Source organism: Suricata suricatta, chromosome 16 (genome assembly GCF_006229205.1).
Source record: "Suricata suricatta isolate VVHF042 chromosome 16, meerkat_22Aug2017_6uvM2_HiC, whole genome shotgun sequence".
NCBI lineage: Eukaryota > Metazoa > Chordata > Mammalia > Carnivora > Herpestidae > Suricata > Suricata suricatta.
In genome coordinates, this window is record NC_043715.1 from 19,383,514 (window position 1) to 19,404,602 (window position 21,089).

The 21,089-nt window shown below is 38.8% G+C and overlaps 1 long non-coding RNA gene across 1 annotated transcript in view; it reads right to left on the reverse strand.

The window, feature by feature from the left end:
- LOC115280783 overlaps positions 1 to 19,276 on the reverse strand; it is a 61,621-nt gene extending 42,345 nt beyond the window's left edge. The window contains exon 1 of the long non-coding RNA XR_003903937.1: positions 19,201 to 19,276. This is a non-coding gene — a long non-coding RNA (uncharacterized LOC115280783). The remainder of the gene's footprint in view (positions 1 to 19,200) is intronic.
- Between the last annotated feature and the right edge of the window lie 1,813 nt (positions 19,277 to 21,089).

Consider the following 21,089-nt stretch of genomic DNA (forward strand, 5'->3'; position numbering starts at 1 on the left):
TGGCATTAGCAGGTAATCACTTTAGGAGAACCAAAGCATTTTAGGAAAAAATGGTGATGTAGGAGAGTCCAGCTTCCTGATACCCCCACACAAATCAATAATTAGCTATCCATGAGCAAACACCTCCAGGAGAGCTCTAGATTCCACTTAGGAAATTTTAGTAACAACATGGAACAAAAAGCCTGAGAATAATCACACAGTAAGAGAAGAAAGTCAAGTTTAGTTTGTTTTCATCACATCATCCCATCTCCTAAGCTAGCACTCTTCAGCTCCAAGAAGGAGCATCCAAGCTACTGAAAGTCCCTTTACTAGGAAAGGGAGAACAGTGTGAGTGAGTGATGAGCTTCACTAGCCTCTTCAGTCACTGTGTGAAGGTCGAGCTTCAGTTTTTATCCCACCCAAACTGGCAAAGAAAGCCAGGTAGGAACAGGAAGAAAAACAGAGGCTATTATTAGCAAACACATAGCAGGAGTGATTGTGGTTCACGGAGACACACTCTGCAGAAAAACGCAGCAGCTTTGCCACAGGTGTGTTTACTATTGCTAATATTAGCTGTTCCTCAGTCCCTCCCTTCTCCCTTCTTGTTACCTCCCTTAAAAGCCCCTTCTGCCAAAGCCTCGACCCACGCTGGTAGCCATTCAAGATCTCTGTGGCAGTGCAAGTATAATAAAGCAGCACCTTGGTCCCTTCCCACCTCCACCAGGGCCTGGGGGCTATGCTCACAGCCAGCCCAGACTTCCTTCTACAGCTGTGTGAGTTCAGGATACCAGTGTAGGCAACTGGGCTGACCCTCAGGAGCATGCTTGAGCTTGTGGTTAGCCTTTCCAGCAATGCATCTGCATGCCACTGGCCTGATGCCCATCATTGACCCCTACTACATACATATACATGGAGGGGGGAGTTGGCAGCCACCAATAAACACACTAATATACAGGGCTTCCCACAGATACTTGTGGGTACGGATCAAGTTTTGCTTTCTGTCAGTAGTAGGTAGCACCATTCCTAGCCATAGATGGCTTTGTTCAAGCATGCCCCTAACCCCTAGCCCTACTTCTGTCACTGACTCTTACTAGGGAAAGAGAGTGTGGCCATTAGGTGAGCACATGAATATCCAGACTCTCCCATGGCTGCTTGCAAATCCACGTCAGATCTTGCCTTCCATCAATGGCCGGAACCACCGTGTTCACCTACAACAAGTCCCTCCAGTTTGGGGCTACATGTCCCCCAGCTCAACCCTGGTCACTGGCCTCCAACAGAATATGCATACCTGGGAATAGAGTTGTAAAATCATAAGAGGAGATGTTGACACTAGGTCCTCGGCAGACACTGTAATTGGCTCAGGTCCCCTTCACTACAGACATGTATGCAGTTACCTCTACCACTACATAGGCACCTGCAGCCGAATGTGTGCATACCACTGGCCCAGCCACTACCACTGCCTGTCCTGGTCCTTAGCTGCCAGTTCTCCAGGGTGCTGCTTAGGAGCCCAAGAGCCCAGGCAGCCACTGCAGACCCCCCTGCAGTGCTTGCCAAGGACCCCATAGTTGTCAATACTGTAGACCCCACTGGCCTGAGCCAAAGATACATCATATGCCAGTTGGAGCTGGTACCCCTATGTGTCCCAGCAATTGGCACCATAAATCACTAGACCCGGGATCATAGCACAATCCAGCATGCCCCATCTGAGATGAAGGGTTTCTTTAAATGAAATTAGTACATGAAGTCTGTGTTTCTTCAAATGCACAGACAACTATTTGAGGCTGCAGGGATCATAAAGAATCAAGGAAACATGTCAGCAGCAAAATACATGAATATAAATATAAATAATTTATACATAAATTAAACCTCCAGGACCTAGCCATAAGTGGATATCCAGTAATTGCCTGATAAAGATTTCAAAAATAATTTTTCTACAGAATCTCAGATACTTAAAATAAAACACAGAAAAGTGATTAAACAATACAAGGAAAACAGTACTAAAACAAAACGAGAAGTTCAAAGATGAAAAAAAATTAAAACCAAAACAGAAAATTTGAATCTGAAGATATAATGATTGAACTGAAAAATTCAATAAATGATTTCAACAGCAGAGTTGAAGAAGGAGAAGAGAGAATCAATAAGCTGGAAGACAGATCAACTGAAATTATACAATTAGAAGAGCAAAAAGAACAAAGAATTAAAAGGTATGAGGAAAGCCCACAGGAGGTATGCAACAGCATCAGCAGAAATAATGTCTGCATTATTGGAGTCCCAGAAGGAGAAGAAAGGAAGAAAATAGAAACCTTATTAAAATAAATAACCACAGAAAACTTCCAGAAGATGAAGAGAGCTTTGGACATTCAAGTTGATGAAGCTAATAGGTCATCTGAATATTTCAATCTGAAATCTTATTCTCCATGACACAGAATAATAAAATTGTCTAAAACCAATAACAATGACTTTTAAAAGTAAAAGGGGAAACAAACCAAACCAAAACAAAACAAAACAGGGGCACCTGGGTGGCTCAGTCGGTTGAGTTTCCAGCTTTGGCTCAGGTAATGAGATCACAGTTCATGGGTTCGAGCCCTACATCAGGCTCTGTGCTGACAGCTAGCTCAGAGCCTGGAGCCTGTCTTGGGATTCTGTGTCTCCCTCTCTCTCTGACCCTCCTTGCTCATACTGTCTCTCTCACTCTCTCAAAAATAAGTAAAACGTTAAAAAATTAAAAAATTAAAAATTAAAAAAAAAAACCCTCCTGCAGTGTAACAGTCATCATCAGATCTTTCCACAGAGATCTTACAGGCCAGGAGAAAATGGGAGGATATATTCAAAGTGCTGAAAGAAACTGCCAGCCAGAATACTTTACCCAGCAAAATTGTTGTTCAGACTGAAGAAAAATAACCATGACTTTTCCTAATAAACAAAAGCTGAGAAAATTCATCACCACTAAACCCACCTTACAAGGAAAGCTGAAAGCAGCCCTTCAAGTTTAAACAAAAGGACACTAATTAGTAACATGAAAACATATGAAAATATACACCACACTAGTAAGGGTAAACTGAAGTCAGAAAGGTAAACATATAGTCAGAATTCCCTACTGCTGTAAGATAGTGATGTCTTAAGTAAACTATAGAAGGTCAAAAGATGAAAGCACTAATACAAAAGGCTTTAACTTCAACAATTAAAAAAATTAAAAAATTTTTTTTCCTGAAAGAGAGGGCGTGTGTGCATGAGAGGGGGAGGGACTGAGAGAAGAATCCTAAGCAGGCTTCTAGCTCTGATCTGTTAGCACAGAGCCCAGTACAGGGCTAGAACTCATGACTGGTGCATGACCTGAGCCAAAGTCAGATACTTAACTGACTGAGCCACCTAGACAGCCCAACAAAATTTTAACAACACACAAAAAATGAAAATGCACATCAGAAATGTAATGGGGGGGATAAAAAGAGAGAGGTATATGATCAAAGTTAAATTATTACTGGGGTAGAGTAGACTATTATATCTTCACAGTGTTTTATATAAACTTCATGGGAGCCACAAAGCAAAAAAAAAAAAACAAACCTACATTAGGTACACAAAAAATAAAGAAAAGGGAAATAAAGCATACCACTATGGGAAATCATCATTACACCAAAGAAGTTACCAGGAAATGAAGAAAAATGCAACTACAAAACAGCCAGTGTAATGCCCAAGATTTTAATATCACCCCAAAACCAGAAACCACCAGGGAGACTGAGGCACGCATGTAAAAGCAAAGGGCATTTATTATTACGGCTCAGGCTCACCGGGCCTAAGTTCGGTCTCACAGCCTTCACCAACGCAGTGGATCCGTGCTGAGAGCCCCGAGCAAGGGCTGAGTAGGGTTTTTAATGGGATTTGGGAAGGGGGAGTTACAGGAAATTGTGACATAGGTACAGAGACCCAATCATAATGGTACAACAGTATTGGCAGCAGCTCTAACCATACACACTGTTCAGAGTGTTCCTTACTTTTGGCGGGACCCAATTACAACATTTAGGGCATCTTTGAAATTAACCAATTACAGAGCGAGTTCAGGGTCTTGTTTGGTGACTATGGGGTTAACTTTAACACTAGGTAACAGGGTCCTATCTAAAGTTCCCATCTGCAGGTCTCACCCCTAGGAATGTGGGGTGAGGTAGCTAGGCTTTCCTGATTGGATACCGCAAAGTGGTCTCTTTTGCCCCGGGTATAACCGCCTAATGGTTCCAGAGGGACTGACCCTAGGCCTTCCAGCTCAGAGGGGAAACTTAAAGCCTGTCATGGTGTCTGTTTGGTTCAGACTCATGTTCTTACATCAGAAAACAACAGGATAGTATTAGTAAGTACTTACTCAGTAATTACTCTAAATGTTACTGGATGTAGTTCTCCACTCAACAGGCAGTGAGTGGCTGATGTAAAAAAAACAAAAACAAAAATCGAAGACCTAACTATATGTCACCTGCCAGAGAAACTTACCTCAGCTCTAAGAATAGAAACAGATTCAAAGTGATCAGATGGAAAAAGATATTACATACAAGTGGACACCAAATGAACATACAAACAAAAGCAGGAGTAGCAATATTAGTATCAGATAGTATGCTGAAAACTATAGAAGACTTATGAAGGAAATTGAAGAAGACAAAAAGAAATGGAAAAATATTCCATGCTCATGGATTGGAAGAATAAACATTGTGAAAATGTCATTATTACCCAAAGCAATCTACACATTCAAGGCAATCCCCAGCAAAGCTGCACCAGCATTCTTCTCCAAGCTAGAACAAACTATCTTAAAATTCATATGGAACCACAAAAAACCCCGAATAGCCAAAGTAATATTGAAGAAGAAAACCAAAACGAGGGGCATCATAGTCCCAGACTTTAGCCTCTGCTACAAAGCTGCCTTCATCAAGACAGTATGGTATTGGCACAAAAACAGACACATGGACCAATGGAATAGAATAGAAAGCCCAGAACTGGACCCACAAGTATATGGCCAACTAATCTTTGACAAAGCAGGAAAGAGTATCCAATGGAAAAAAGACAGCCTCTTCAACAGGTGGTGTTGGGAGAGCTGGACAGCAACATGTAGAAAAATGAAACTAGACCACTTTCTTACACCATTCACAAAAATAAACTCAAAATGGATAAAGGACCTGAATGTGAGACAGGAAACCATCAAAACCCTCGAGGAGAAAGCAGGAAACAGCCTCCTAGACCTCAATCACAGCAATTTCCTCCTTGACACATCCCCAGAGGCAAGAGAATCAACAAAAAAGAACTACTGGGACCTCATCAAGATAAAAAGCTTCTGCACTGCAAAGGAAACAATAAAAAAAAAAAACTAACAGGCAATGGACAGAATGGGAAAAGAGAGTGGCAAATGGCATATCAGATAAAGGGCTAGTATCCAAAATACACAAGGACCTCACTAAACTCCATACTTGAAAAATGAATAATCTAGTGAAGAAATGGGCAGAAGACCTGAACAGACATTTCTCCAAAGAGGACATCCAGATGGCCAACAGGCACATGAAACAATGCTCAACATGACTCATCATCAGGGAAATACAAATCAAAACCACACTGAGATACCATCTCACACCAGTCAGAGTTGCTAAAATGAGTAAGTCAAGAGAATATAAATGCTGGCGAGGATGTGGAGAAACGGACACCCTCCTACACTGTTGGTGGGAATGTAAACTGGTGCAGCCGCTCTGGAAAACAGTGTGGAGGTTCCTCAAAAAATGATCCATAGAACTCCCCTATGACCCAGCAATAGCACGGCTAGGATTTACCCAAAGGATACAGAAGTGCTGATGCATAGGAGCACATGTACCCCAATGTTCATAGCGGCACTTTCTACAATAGCCAAATCATGAAAAGAGCCTAAACGTCCATCACCTGATGAGTGGATCAAGAAGATGTGGTATATATATACAATGGAGTATTACATGGCAATGAGAAAGAATGAAATCTGGCCATTTGTAGCAAAGAGGATGGACCTCGAGGGTATCATGCTAAGCGAAATACGTCAGGCAGAGAAGGACAGATACCATATGTTTACACTCATAGGTCTAACTGGACAAACCTAACAGAGGACCATAGGGAGGGGAAAGGGGAAAGAGCGCTAGGAAGAGTGAGGGACACAAATCATGAGAGACTATTGAATACTGAAAATGAATGGTGGACTGAAGGGAAAGGGGGAGGGAGGATTGGGGGTGATGGTCATGGTGGGGGGCACTTGTGGGGAGAAGCACTGGGTGTTATATGGAAACCGGACAATAAACTATTATAAAAATATTAAATAAAAATGGTAACAAGAGACAAAAAAGGTTGTTATATAATAAGGTGGTAAAATCAAGAAGATAGATCATAAATATATATGCAGCATCCTAATATATAAAGCAAATATTAACAGACCTGAAAGAAGAAATAGACAACAGTAAGAATACAGAACTTTCAAGCCCCACTTTTAACAATGGATAGGTTATTCAGATAGAAAAATCAAAAAGAAGACATTAGACTTGCACTTTATTTTAGACCAAAAGGAACATATAAAGAACACTTCATCCAACGACAGCAAGATACATTCTCTTCACATGCACAAGAAATATTCTCCAGCATAGAGCCTATGATTGGTCACAAGTTTTAGTAAATATAAGAAGGTTGAAGTCCTACCAAGTATTTTTTCTAACCACAATGTTATGAAAGTAGAAATCAATAACATGAACAAGGCTAGAAAATTCAAAAATGTTTGGGGATTAAACAACATTCTCAAGAATAACCAATTAGTCAAAGAAGAAATCCAAAGGGCGAGCAAGAAATATTTTGATATGAAAATAGAAGCACAATATATGAAAACCTACGGGATGCTGCAAAAGCAGTTCCAACAGACCTATTTATAGCAATAAAACTCTATGTTAAAAAATAAGAAAGATCTCAAAGTCTTATTGCATCTCAAGAAACTAGAAAAAACATACAAAAAAAAATCCCTAAACCCTAAGTAGCAGAATGAAGGAAATAAAGACCAAAGTAGAACTACCTGATAGAGATCAGAAATACAGTAGCAAAGAGCAATGAAACTAAGATCTGTTTATCTGGAAAAAATTGAGAAACTTCTAGCTAGACTGAGAACAGATGACTCAAAATATAAGATCAGAAAATAAAGACATTACAACTGATACCGAAGCAGTACAAACACTGGTGAATTCTGCCAGATAACTTGAAGAATTAATGCCAATCCTTCTCAAACTCTTCCACAAACTGAAGGGGATAGGGAACACTGTCCACCTCATTTTATAAGGCAATACTCTGATGGCAACACCAGATAAGGAATTACAAGAAAAGGAAAACTACAGGCCAATATTCCTGATGTACATACATTCAAAAATTCTCAACAAAATCTTAGCAAACTGAATTCAACAACAATTTAAAAGGACCATTTACTATGATCGAGATTTATCCCTGGGATACAAAGATGGTTCAACATATACAAATCAGGAAGTTAAAAAAAATAAAAAAGTGTGATAACAAAAATACAATATATTCATCTCAATAAATGCATAAAAACATTTAACAAAGTACAACATTCTTTTATGATGCTCAAATGCTCAATGAATTGGGTGTAGAAGGAACATAAGTAACACAAAAAGGCCATAGAAGACAAGTCCACAGATATCATACTTGATGAAAGATCAAAAGCTTTCTCTCTAAAGTCAGGAGCTAGGCAAAGATGCTCATTCTCACCACTTCTAGTCCACATAGTAATGGAAATCCTAGGCAGAGCAATCAGACAAGACAAAGAAATAAAAGGTATTCAAATAAAAATCCTAAATACTGCACAGAAACTACCAGAACTAACCAACAAATTCAGTAAAGTTGCAGTATACAAAAATCAAAATACAGAAAACAGTTGCATTTCTATAGAATAACAAGACATCTTAAAGAAATAAAACAATCCCATTCACAATAGCATCAAGAATACTAAAATACTTAATAATAAATCAAGCAAGAAGGTGGAAGTCTGTACATTTAAAACCACAAGATTTTGATGAAGAAAAATACAAACAAATGGAAAGCTAACCTATGTTCATGTATTGGAAAAATTAATACTGTTAAGAATGTTCTTATTACCCAAACCCATCTATTGACTCCATGCAATCCACATCAAAATCACAATTTATTTTTCACAGATATAGAAAAAGCCATGCTAAAATTCCTATGGGGTGTACTTTTAAAGATCCCAAGTAGCCAAAGCAATCCTGAGAAATAAGAACAAAATTAGAGGCAACACATTTCCTGAAATCAAATTGTAATACAAAGCTATAGTAATCTAAATAGTCTAATATTCTAAAAAATATCAAAACAAATAAACACATAGATCTATGAAAAAGAATTGACAGCCCAGAAGTAAACTCTCACGTATCTGGTGAGTTAATATTTGACAAGGAACCCAGAAATACTCATTGGGATACTCAAAGGATCAGCTCTTCAGTAAATGGTGATGGGTAAACTATAGAGTCACATGCAGAAGAAAGAAACACTCAAAAAAAAAAAAAAAAGAACTTGAAATGGTTTAAAGACTTAAATATAAGACCTGAAACCATAAAACTCCTAGAAGAAAATATAGGAAAATAACTCCTTGACATTGGTCTCAGCAGTGATTTCTTGCGTGTGAGAGCAAAAGCACAAGCAATAAAAGCAAAATTAAGTAAAGTCGTATCAAACAAAAGTCTGTAGAGCAAAGGAATAACAAGATGAAAAGGCAACATGAAGATTGGGAGAAATAGTGGTAAACTGTATCTGACAAAGGGTTAATATCCAAGCTATATAAAGACTTACAATTCAATAGAAAAAAAACCCTACAAACTCAATTTAAAAAAAGGGCAGAGGAACTAAATAGGCAGTTTTCCAAAGAAAACACACAAATGGCCAACATATGAAAAAATGTTCAACATCACTCATTAGGAAAATGCAAATCAAAACCACAATCAATAAGACATCACTTCACACAAGTTAGATGGCTGTCATCAAAATGAGAAGAGATAAGTATTGGCAAGGCTGTGGTGAAAAGGGAATCCTTGTGTACTGTTGGTGGGGATAGAAACTGATACAGCCAAAATAGCAAAAAAAAAAAAAAAAACCATGAAGTTTAAAAAAAATTAAAAACTACCATATGATGCAGCAATACCACTTCTGGATATTTATCAAAACAAATTGAAGTTAGGATCCTCTAGAGATATCTGCCATCCCACATTAGGCTGCAAAAAGAGTCTTGATGAATTCCAGAAGACTGAAATTCTATCAAGCATCGTTTCCAACCACAATGGTGTAAAACTAGATATCAACTAGGAGAAAAAAAATCTGCAAAGAATACCAACACATGGAAGCAAAATAGCATGCTACTAAAGAATGGGTCAAGCAAGACATCAAAGAGGAAATAAATGTATCAAAACAAATGAAAACACACTAGTCCAAAATCTTTGGGATGTAGCAAAAATAGTTCTTGGAAGTTTACAGCAATATAGGCATAATTCAAGAAGCAAGAAAAATCTCAGATGAACAACTAACTTTACACCTAAAAGGGTTAGAAAAGGAAAAACAATCAAAGCCCAAAAGCTAGTAGAAGGAGGAAATAATAAACATTAGAGCAGAAATCATGGAATAGAGACCTAAAAACATAATAGAAAAGATCAATGAAGGCTGAAGATGGCTTTTCAAAAAATAAAATAAAAACTGATAAACCTTTAGCCAGACACTAAGAAAAAGACTCAGAAAGGAGAATAAATAACAAATAACAGCACAGAAATACAGTGGATTTTAAGATAATATTATGGAAAAATTACATGCCAAGTTAGGGAACAAGAAATGGATAAATTCATTGAAACATATAATCTTTCAAAAGTGAATCAGGAGGCAATACAAAATGTGAGGATACCAATTACTAGTAATGAATCTGAATCAGTAATATTAAAACCAAACCAAACCAAACCAACAAAAAAACAACCTCCCAAAGTCTAGGACTAGATGGAGTCACAGGTAGATTCTACAAAAATAAATAAATAAATAAAAAGAAGACTTAATACCTATTAAGAAACAAAGAAACAAAAGCAAGAAGGCTTCTAAATTTATTCTATGAGGTCAACATTATCCTGATACCAAAACTAGATAAAGATGCTACCAAACAAAATGAAAACTGCAGGCCAATATCACTGATGAACATAGATGCAAAAATCCACAATGAAATATTACCAAAACAAATTCAACAATACAGGGGAAAAAAAAAATCAATCCAGTAGATTTATTAGAGGAATGCAAGAGTGATTCAACAATTGCATAATCAATGTGATATATCATGTTAACAAGAGAAAGGATAAAAGCCATTTGGTCATCTCGGAAGATGCAGAAAAATAATTTGGATAGATACAACATCCATTCATGATAAGAATTCTCAACAAAGTGGGCTTAGAGGGAATATTTCTCGACAAAATAAATGCCATATATGAAAAATCCACAACTAACATCATACTCAATGGTGAAAAAATGAGAGTGTTTCCTCTAAGGTCAAGATCAAGCCAAGAATGTCCACTCTGATTATTATTATTCAATATAGTACTGGAAGTCCTAGCCACAGCGATCAAACAAGAAAAAGAAAGAAAAGGCATCCAAACTGGTAAAGAAGAAGTTAAACTATCATTGTTTGCAGATGACATCAGTCTACATAGAAAACCCTAAAGACTCTACCAAAAACTATTAAAACTGATAAATGAATTCAGTGGGTTGCAGCATACAAAATAAATATACAAAAATCCACTACATTTCTATACACTAATAACAAAGTAAGAGAAATTAAGAAGAAAATTCATTTTAGAATCAATCCCATTTACAACTGCACCAAAAATAAGATACCTTAGGATAAACCTAACAAAAAAGGTGAAAGACCTGTACTATGAAAACTATAAAACACTGGTGAAAGAAATTAAAAGTGACACCAAAAAAAAAAAAAATGGAAGAAGCATTCCGTGTTCATGGATTGGAAGAACAAATATTGTTAAGATGTCTAGACTACGCAGAGCAAGCTATCAAAATACCAACAGCATTTTTCACCAAACTAGAACAAACAATCCTAAATTTGTATGGAATCACAAAAGACCATGAATAGCCAAAGCAACTTAGGAAAAGCACAGCAAAGCTGGAAGCATCCAGACTTCAAGTTATATTAGAAAGCTGTAGTAACCAAAAGAGTATGGTACTGACACAAAAACAGACATACACATCAATAGAACAGAATAGAAAAATCTAAAAATGAACCCACAATTATCTACAATTAATTAATTTACAATGCAGGAAGGAATATCCAATGGGGAAAAGAGTGTCTCTCCAACAAATAGTGTTGGTAATACTAGACAGTAGCATGCAAGAGAGAAAGAGAGAGAGAGAGAGAGAGAGAGAGAGAGAGAGAGAGAGAAAGAAACTGGACCAATTTCTTACACCACACACAAAAATGAATTTTAAAATAGACTGAAAATGTAAATGGGAGACCTGAAACTATAAAAATCCCAGTAGAGAATGCAGCCACTAATTTCTTTGACATAGGCCATAGCAGCCTCTTTCTAGATAGGTCTCCTGAGGCAAAGAAAGTAAAAGCAAAAATAAACTATTGAACTACATCAGAACAATAAGTTTCTGCACAGCAAAGGAAACAACAAAACTAAAAGGCAACCTGCTGACTGGGAGACAGTATTTGCAAATGACATATCTGATAAAGGGTTAGTATTTACAGTATGTAAAGAACTATGAAACTTAATACAGCAAAAATGAATAGTCCAGTTAAAAAATCTGAAGACATCAATAGATAGTTTTCAAAAAAAAGATGGACAGATGGCCGATTGAAAGATTTTCAACATCACTTATCAGGGAAATGCAAATCAAAACTATAATGTGATACCATCTCACACCTATCAGAATGGCAAAACTCAACAACACAAGAAACTTCAGGTACTGGCAAAGAAGTGGAAAAAGGGGACCCTCTTGCACTGTTGGTGGGAATCCCAACTGGTGCAGCCACTCTGAAAAACAGCATTGAGTTTCCTCAAAAAGTTAAAAATACAACTCACTATGATCCAGCAATTGTACCCAAAAAACACAAATATGCTAATTCAAAGGGATACATGCATCCTGAGGTTTATAGCAGCTTTGTTTACAATAGCCAAGATATGGAAGCAGCCCAAGTGTGCCTCAATTGACGAATGGATAAACAACATATGGTACACATACAACAGCACTATGTTAGCCAAAAAAAAAAAAAAAGAATGAAATCTTGCTATTTGCAATGGCATGCATGAAGTTAGAGAGTATTATGCTAAGGGAATTAAGATAGAAAAAGACAAATACCATATGATTTCACTCATGTGGGATTTAAGAAACAAAACAAATGAGTAAAGGAACAAAAAAGAGGAAAACCAAGAAACAGACCCTTCATTACAGGGTACAAACTGGTAGTCACCAGAGGGGAAGAGAGTGGGGGGATGGGCAAATTGGTGGTGGAGACTAGGGAGTGCACTTGTGATGAGCACTCGGTGATCTATGGAAGTTTTGAATCCATATTGTACCACTGAAAGTAATGTAATGCCATATGCTTAATGGAATTTAAATAACAACTTTAAAAAAAATCCCTTTCATATAATTATATGAAAAATAATAAAATACCGGGGTGCCTGGGTGGCTCAGTCGGTTAAGCATCCGATTTCGGCTCAGGTCAGATCTCATGTTCGTGGGTTCGAGCTCCACATCAGGCCCTATGCTGACAGCTAGCTCAGAGCCTGGAGCCTGCTTCATGTTCCGTGCCTCCTTCTCTCTCTGCCCCTCCCCCTTTCATGCTCTGTCTCTCTCTGTATCAAAAATAAATAAAACATTAAAAAAATAATAAAATACCTAAGAATAACTGTAACCAGGAAGGTAAAAGACCTGTCTTTTGAAAACTATACAACAGTGATGAAAGAAATGGAAGATGACAGAAATGGAAAGATAATCCATGCTTAGGGTCAGAAGAATATTGTTAAGATGCCCATACTGCCCAAAGCATTCTACAGACTCAATGCAATCCCTATCAAAATACCAACAGCATTTTCACACAACTAGAAAAAGCAATCCTAAACTTTGTATGGAGCTACAAAAGACCACCAGATACCAAAGACATCTTGATAAAGAACAAAGCTAGAAGTATCACAATTCTAGATTAAAAGATACACCACAGCTACAGCAATCAAACAGTACGGTGCTGGCACAAAAATAGAGAACAATGGACAGAATAGATGACCCAGAAATAAATCCATACTTATATGGTCAATTAATCTATGACAAAGGAAGTTAAGAATATACAACAGGGGAAAGACAAGCTCTCCTTTAAAAAATAATGCTGGGAAAACTAGACAGCCACTTGCAAAAGAATGATACTAGACCACTTTCTTACACTGCACAGAAAAATAAACTGAAAATAGGTTAAAGACCTAAATGTGAGACATTAAAACATCAAACTCCTAGAAGAGAACATAGGCAGTAGTATCTCTGACATTGACTTTAGCAACATTTTTCTAGATATGTCTCTTGAAGCAAGGGAAACAAAAGCAAAAATAAACTATTGGGACTACACCAGGATAAAAAACTTTTGCACAGTGAAGGAAACCATCAAGAAAACAGAGAAACCTACTGAATGGGAGAAGATAGTCATAACTGATATATCCAATAAGAGGCCAATATCCAAAATATGTAAAGAACTTCTACAGCTCAACACCAATAAATAATCCCTGAATAATCTAATTTAAAAATGAGCAGAATATACAAATAGACATTTTCCCAAAGAATACACATGGAAAACAGACACATAGAAGATGCTCAACATCACTATCATTAGGAAAATGCAAGTCCAAACCGCAACGACTTATCCCTTTACACCTGTCAGAATTGCTAGACTCAAAAAGACAAGAAATAAACATTGGCAAGGATATAGAGTAAAATGAACTCTCCTGCACCATTGGTGGAAATGTAAATTGGTGGAGCTCCTGTGGAAAACAGTATGGCGGTTCCTCGAAATATTTTTTAATATGCCATATAAGCCAGTAGTTCCACTACTGGGTCACCCGGAGAAAATGAAGATACTAATTTAAAAAGGTTTTGACACTTCTACGTTCATTGCAGCAATAGTTACATTGGCCAAGATATGAAAACAAGTGTTCAGTGATAGAAAAATGAATAAAGATGGGGTATGTGTGTATGTGTATATATACACACAATGGAGTATTATTCAGCTGTAAAAAAAAAAAAAAAGAATGACATCTTGCTCTTTGCAAAACACAGATGGACCTAGAGGATATTATTCTCAGTGAAATATATCAGAGAAAGAAAGCCTGTATCATTTCACTTTATAGAGAATCTAAAAAACTAACAAACAAACAAACAAATAATAGACTTTTAAATACAGAGAGCAAACTGATGTTTGCCTGAGGGGAAGGGAGTACAAGGCTAGGTGAAATACCTAAAAGAGGATTAAGGGGTACAGACTTACTGTTGTAAAATAAATAGGTTATGGAGATGGAAAGTACAGCATAGGGAATATAGTCAATAATCTTCTAATAATGAGGTTTGGTGACAGATGGTAACTACACTTATCACAGCACTGAGTAATGCATACAACTGCTGATAAAAAATTAAAAACAGAACTACCATATGATCCATCAACCCCACTTTTGGGTATATGTCCAAAGAAATTGAAATGAGAATCTTCTAGAGATATCTACACTCCCATGTTGGTTGCAGTATTATTCACAATAGCTAAGACATGGAAACATCCTAAGTATCCATCAAGAGATGAATACATAGATATATACACAACGGAATGGTGATATATCTTTTAGAGAAATTGACTTAGGGGAAAAAAAATCTCATAAGAAACATTTAAAAAAGAAATAACACTCATCTCACACAAAGTCTTTTAGAAAACAGAAAGTTGGGGAACACCTTGGACCTGTTTATTAAAGTCAATATTACACTGATATCAAAACCTGACAAGCATATTATTAGTAAATAAAATTAGAGTCCAAATGCAAAAGTCTTTAAGTGTGTGTTAGGAAAATTAATCCAGAAATAAAAACATGGGGTAATGCATCATTGGGATTTATTCCAAAATGCAAAATTGATTGATTTGACCATGCTAACCCAGTGTAATTTACCACATTAACAAAATAAAGCAGAAAAAAATTATGTGATTACTTTAATAGACGCAGGGGAAAAAAAAGCATTTGACGAAACTCAATCTAATGGTGTTCATACAGGGGAAAAAGCTCTCGGGGATCTAGGAATAGAAGAAAAGTTTTTCAAGCTAATAAAGGACATCCATAAAAAACAACAGCAACAACAACAACTATGGACAACATTGCGCTTCAGGTCAAGTTTTAAATGTGTTCTACCAGAGACTGAAAATGAGACAAGGATGTCTACTCTGACCATTTCTATCCAACACTGTACTGCATATTTTAGCCAATGCATTAAAGAAGTAGAAGGCATGAGGTTAGAAAGATATCTGTATTCACAGATGACATGATTGTTTACATAGGATTAATGTATCTAATAAAACCTACTAAAATTAATGTCAATTTAGCAATTTAGCATCGCATACAAATCAGCTTACAGAAATCAATTCTATTTCTATAGACTAGATTAGTAGCCAGTCTCCAAAAGGGTCCTCAGTGATCCTTGCCTCCCACTATTTATTCCCCACACCCCTCCCCACTGAATAAGGGATGCAGTAAATGACCAATAGAATAAATCAAAAGTAACAAGGCATTACATAAAAGGCATTTCAGCTTTTCCTTAGGTCTTTTGGATCCCTTATTGTGGAACAAGCCAGTGACCCTGGTGTGAAGATATTCAAGCAACCCCAAGGGGAGGCTCTTAGAGTATGATCAACACCAAGCTGTCACCCCTGTCAGAGCGCTAATTTGTGATGGGATCACCTAGCCAGGTCAAACCTTCTGGTGGTTGCAGTTCTGTTTGATGTTTTACTGAAACCTTAGAAGACTGGAATTTGCCATCTAATTGGCTCCACACAGAGGAGGAACAATAGAAAAGGAATATAAAATACTGTTTTATTAAGTCACTCAATTGTTGAGCGGTTTATTATACCACAGTTGATAACTAATATAGTGATTGTAAAATAAACTTTCAAATATCATCTACATTAACAAACATCAACAAAATATTTGAGTACAGATTTTTTTTAAAAATGTAAGCCAGGCCTCTACACTGCAAACTAGAAAACACTGTCCTGATGAAAATTAAAAAGACCTAAACAAAAGGTTTACCATGTTCAAGGATTGGAAAATTCAATACTATTAAGATGTAATTCCTCCCACATTGTTCTACAGATTCAATGTGTTTCTAATTAAAACCCCAGCAGGTCCACTTGTGCTAATAGATATGTGGATTCTAAAACTTATATGCAAATTCAAAGGACCTAGAATAGCCAAAACCTATCTTAATGAAAACAGAAGACTTTTAGTGCCTGATTTTGAAAAGCTTCAGTAAATGAAGATTTTGTGCAGCTGTATTGTGAGGATAGATGAATAATTCAGTTAGAACAAAAATCAGAATCCATAAATAAACTCACATTTATAGGTGTCAAGGAAAGAAAGTCTTTAAGAAACAGTGTTGGATCAACTGGACAGGTATATAAAAAACAAACCAACCAGGAATTATCTCAATCCATAATTACCCATATCATTCACAAAAGTTAATTTTTAAGTGGATAATATAGCTAAGCATAAAAGCTACAATTAGACAACTCCTATAAGAAATATGAAAGAATATCTTCATGCCACAAACATAGATGAAAATTTCTTAGACGGGACTCCAGTAGCACAAATAAAAAAATTTAAAAAATAGACTTTAATATCCTCTGCTTTTTAAGAAAATCACCTTCAGAAAAACAGCAGATTGGAAAGAAAAATGTTTGCAAAGGACTTTTATCCAGAATCTACAAAGCACTCATACAGTTCAGTAATAAAACAAATAATCCAATCAGAAAATGGACAAATCACTGGCAAAAGAAGAGATCTATTCTGCCAGTAAGTGGGAGAAGCTGCGTCAGTCAAAATCACAGGAGGCACCACTTTACAGACAACAGTACAGTTAAAATGGAAGAGACAGACAATATTAAGGGTTGGTAAGGACATGGAACATGCTGGAATGCTCTTAATTGCTTTTGGGAATGTTAAACGGTTCAACTATGTTGAGACACAATTTGATAGATCCTTATAAAGCTAAAAATACATTTAGCCTGTGACTCAGAAATCCCACTCTTAGGAATTTAGTCAAGTAAACGACTACCTATCTCCAGAAAAATTTCTATGCAGGAATGTTCTTAACAGCTTTATTCATAATAGCCAAAACTGTTACCACCTTCAAAGTCCATCTATAGGTGAATGGGTAAACAGAAGGTGATATAACCTTATAATGGAATACTGCTCAGCAATAAAAGGTAATGTAAGGACGCAGGTCTGAGTCAAACTGACTCCAGGACAGGCTTCAAGTTTCCCCTCTGACCTTGGAGGCCTAGGTGTAGGTTTCTCAGAATCATTAGACAATAGAAGGGCACACGTTGCCCAAGGCAGGAGGGACCACCCTTGTAACACCCAATCAGGAAAGGCCAGCTAACACCCTTAACATTTCTAAGGGCGGGCCTAGAGATGGAAGCTATAGATAATCACTTATTGCTTACGGCTAGTTACACCCTATGTGAGGGTCCTGAGTCCACTCTGTAATTGGGTCCCGCCAAAACTAACGAACACTCTGGACAATGTGTATGGTTAAGTCACTGCCAATGGTATTATGCTATAATGATTGGACTCCTGTACCTGTGTCACAATTTCCTGTAAGTCCCCCTTCCCAAAACTCCTAAAAGCCCTACCCTGCCTTTGTTGGGGCTCTCAGCACGGATCCACTAAGCTGGTAAAGTCTGTGAGCCCGAGTTTAGGCCCCGGTGAGCCTAAGCCCGTAATAAAGCCCTTTGCTTTTGCATACGTGACTCGGTCTCCCTGGCGGTCTCTGGTTTTTGGGGATGATATTGAAATCTTGGGCATGACAACAGTAAGCAACATTTTTATATAGTTTATTTATTTTGAGGAAGAGAGTGCACGAGCCGTCGAGGGACAAAGCAAGGACAGAGTGGAGCCTGACACGGGGCTCTATCCCACAAGCCACAAGACCTAACCTGAACTGAAATCAAGAGTCTGACGCTTCACTGACTGAGCCACCCAGGCGCCCCAGAACCAACTTCTATACGCAACAGCAGAGACCAATACATCTTAAAGGCATTCTTTTGGGTGAAATAAATCAAACATAAAATAATACGTACTAGTACTTCCACTTATTTGAAGCTCTAGAACAAGCAAGACTAAACCTGCGATTGCCCATGGAAGGAAGGGAGGCGCGGCAGTGGAGGGGGGATGGGTACTGGCAGAGGAGAGAAGGAACATGGTGGGGGGATGGAAATGTTTTACAGTTTAATTGGCTTGGTAACAGCGTGGGTAACGCATTTATCAAAACCCAGTCACCTGCACACTTACAATCTGAGAATCTCGTTGTGTATAAGTGATAATTTAATCAGAAAAGCTAAACACCAAAAGCGATGTGTATCCTTCTGGGGGAGACCTGCTATAAAGAGACAAGCTGGGTCGGGCTCCTTAAGCCCAGAGTCCTGCTTAGAAAGCCCATACTCATCCCCCCCCCCCCGCCTCCCCGCCGTCTGCGGTCTCCTGAGGAGCTCCCACCTTGGGAAGGGCTCACCTGTGGCTTTGCACCAGCGTCTTCCCTGTCCCCTCTCTGCCTGGAGGGCTCCAGCAGCCTGTCCCACTGACATCTACTGAGTGCCTTTCTCCACTTCTGACTCGCCACCAGGTTCTTTGATAAAGGCCTCCCTGCTGGAACAATTTCCTTCCTTATGCCCACGAGCGCTCGGAAAATTTGTGGCTGATTTCTCTCAGGGGAGCAATCTCCACTTAAAGTCAGAGCCACCAAGGGGCTCCTCCAATCTCCAAAGCATTTGTAGAGCTGAAAGCTGTGTTTTTATTCCCAGGTAACTTTCCCACAATCACTAAGCCTGCCTCGACAGCCTTTTACACTGAGTACAGTCAAACAAGGCACCATTTTCCTTAAATATTTCTGTACCTGTTAAGTGATCTGGAACCTTGGGAGCAGGATGGCTTGTCGTCCTGAGGTCGTTGCTTTCCAACACCGAGATGGGGTCCGCCCCGCTGGGGATGTGAAGACTGTATTTTGATCACAGAAGGCTAAGGCAGTCCCTTCCCTTCCCAGCCACTCCGTGAGCGCTTCCTCCTTCACAAACAATCTCTAATGATATTTTCTCTCTCCACTGACACCTGCCTTATTATAAGCTGCTCCACTCAGCAGGCGCACCTGAGCAGGGCCCGTGGCCTCCAGCCTGCCCGAGGGCGATCTGAACCCAAGAGAGTGATCATGCAGAGAGGCAGCTCAGAAAATCAGAATGGAGACTCAGACTTCTGAATGGTTGTGTCCCTGAGGGATACGTTAAGATCCACGATGTTTTCAGTCACTCAGTCACCTGATTTGACTGTATTTTTGGATTTTTCTAGTCTTTGTATAATAGAATACAATAAGCCCTCTTGCTTCAGGCACATGTGGTTTGCATTTTGGAGAGCTCCCTCCTACAGACGAAGGCATTCACACACAGGCCCGGGGAGTTCAGAACTCAGAAAACAAAGTTGTGAGAAGGTTCACCTGCATTCCCTTTGTCAGCTCTGCAGTTTGTAGAGGGCAGGGCTATGAAGCTGCCTGCGTTTGAAGCAAGAGTTGTGGGGACAGGAAATGCCACCTGGAGTTTGCATGGGAAGAACAGTGAGCAGGGGGAGTTGAAAGACCTCTTATTATAATTAGAGAAACAGTGGAGCAGACATGTCCCCCAGACATTCTGCTACCAGGAAACCCAGAGACATTCTGGGAACCTGATTTCCTTGAACTTTTCCCAGGCTGGCAGCTCCAGGGGTCCAGCCTGTGGCCATGGGAAGACATTAACTGTGTGGCTCAGGCATAAAGAACACACATTGCTATTTCTGTCCCCACAGTTGGGTTCCAAATGCTGGGCTGGTCTGGATTCCTTGTGCTCAGTGTTATTGACCAGCATGTTCACAGACCTTTCCTTAACACGTGGCTTCAGTGGTTCTTGTCTGCTGGCCACAGGCCTGACTGCTGTGGCCAGTTGTGACCAGGGAGGGGAAAAGTATAGGGAGACATATTTTCCATCTACAGAATATGCAGCAGGAAGTCATCGTGGCCAGCCACCCAGCAATACAGAGCAGCATCAGAAGTAAAGTACAGGCGTAGGGGTTAAACGGTGTGCATCTGAATCCCAGCTCTGCCTCTCGCTAGCTGTGTGGCTTTGGGGAAAACTATTGACTTCTCTGAGCCAACTGGTTCTTGCCATGTGAACTGGAGAAAATATATCTTCTATGGTTGTTGTGAGAATCCACGTAGATAATGGATATAATAAAGTACTTGATGAGGTTTGGGGGAGATGGTAGGGGGTCTGGAGCTGATGACCAAGAATATATTCTTGAAGTTGTCCTTAGTGCAAAAAGATGATTTTATTAAAGCATGGGACAGGACCCAAGGGCAGAAAGAGCTGCCCTGGGGCAGTGAGGAGTGACTCATTAAACACTGTGGCGCCGGGGGAGGGAAAGTCGAAGGGGGGCCTCCAGAAGGACTTTGATACGCTAAAGAGGCCTCCTAGGAGACCTGAGGCCTTGCTAATGTCAACCTAAGGTTGTTTTCCCCCTCTTAAGGCATGACCGTAATGGCAGGGGTTTCCTGGAGAAATGATTTACTCTGCATTTGCCGCAAGTATTGAGCTGCAGGTAACGAGGAAACAATTTTACCCGCCATTTCCTTCTTGCCTTTGTTCCCCATGTCACTGTGGAGGGGTGATGTTGGGGCTCCAGGAAACTGAGGGTCTATAGGTTTCTGGAGATTAGACTATTGATAAGATTGCCTTTTACTAAGATATTTGTAAACCGGTGGAG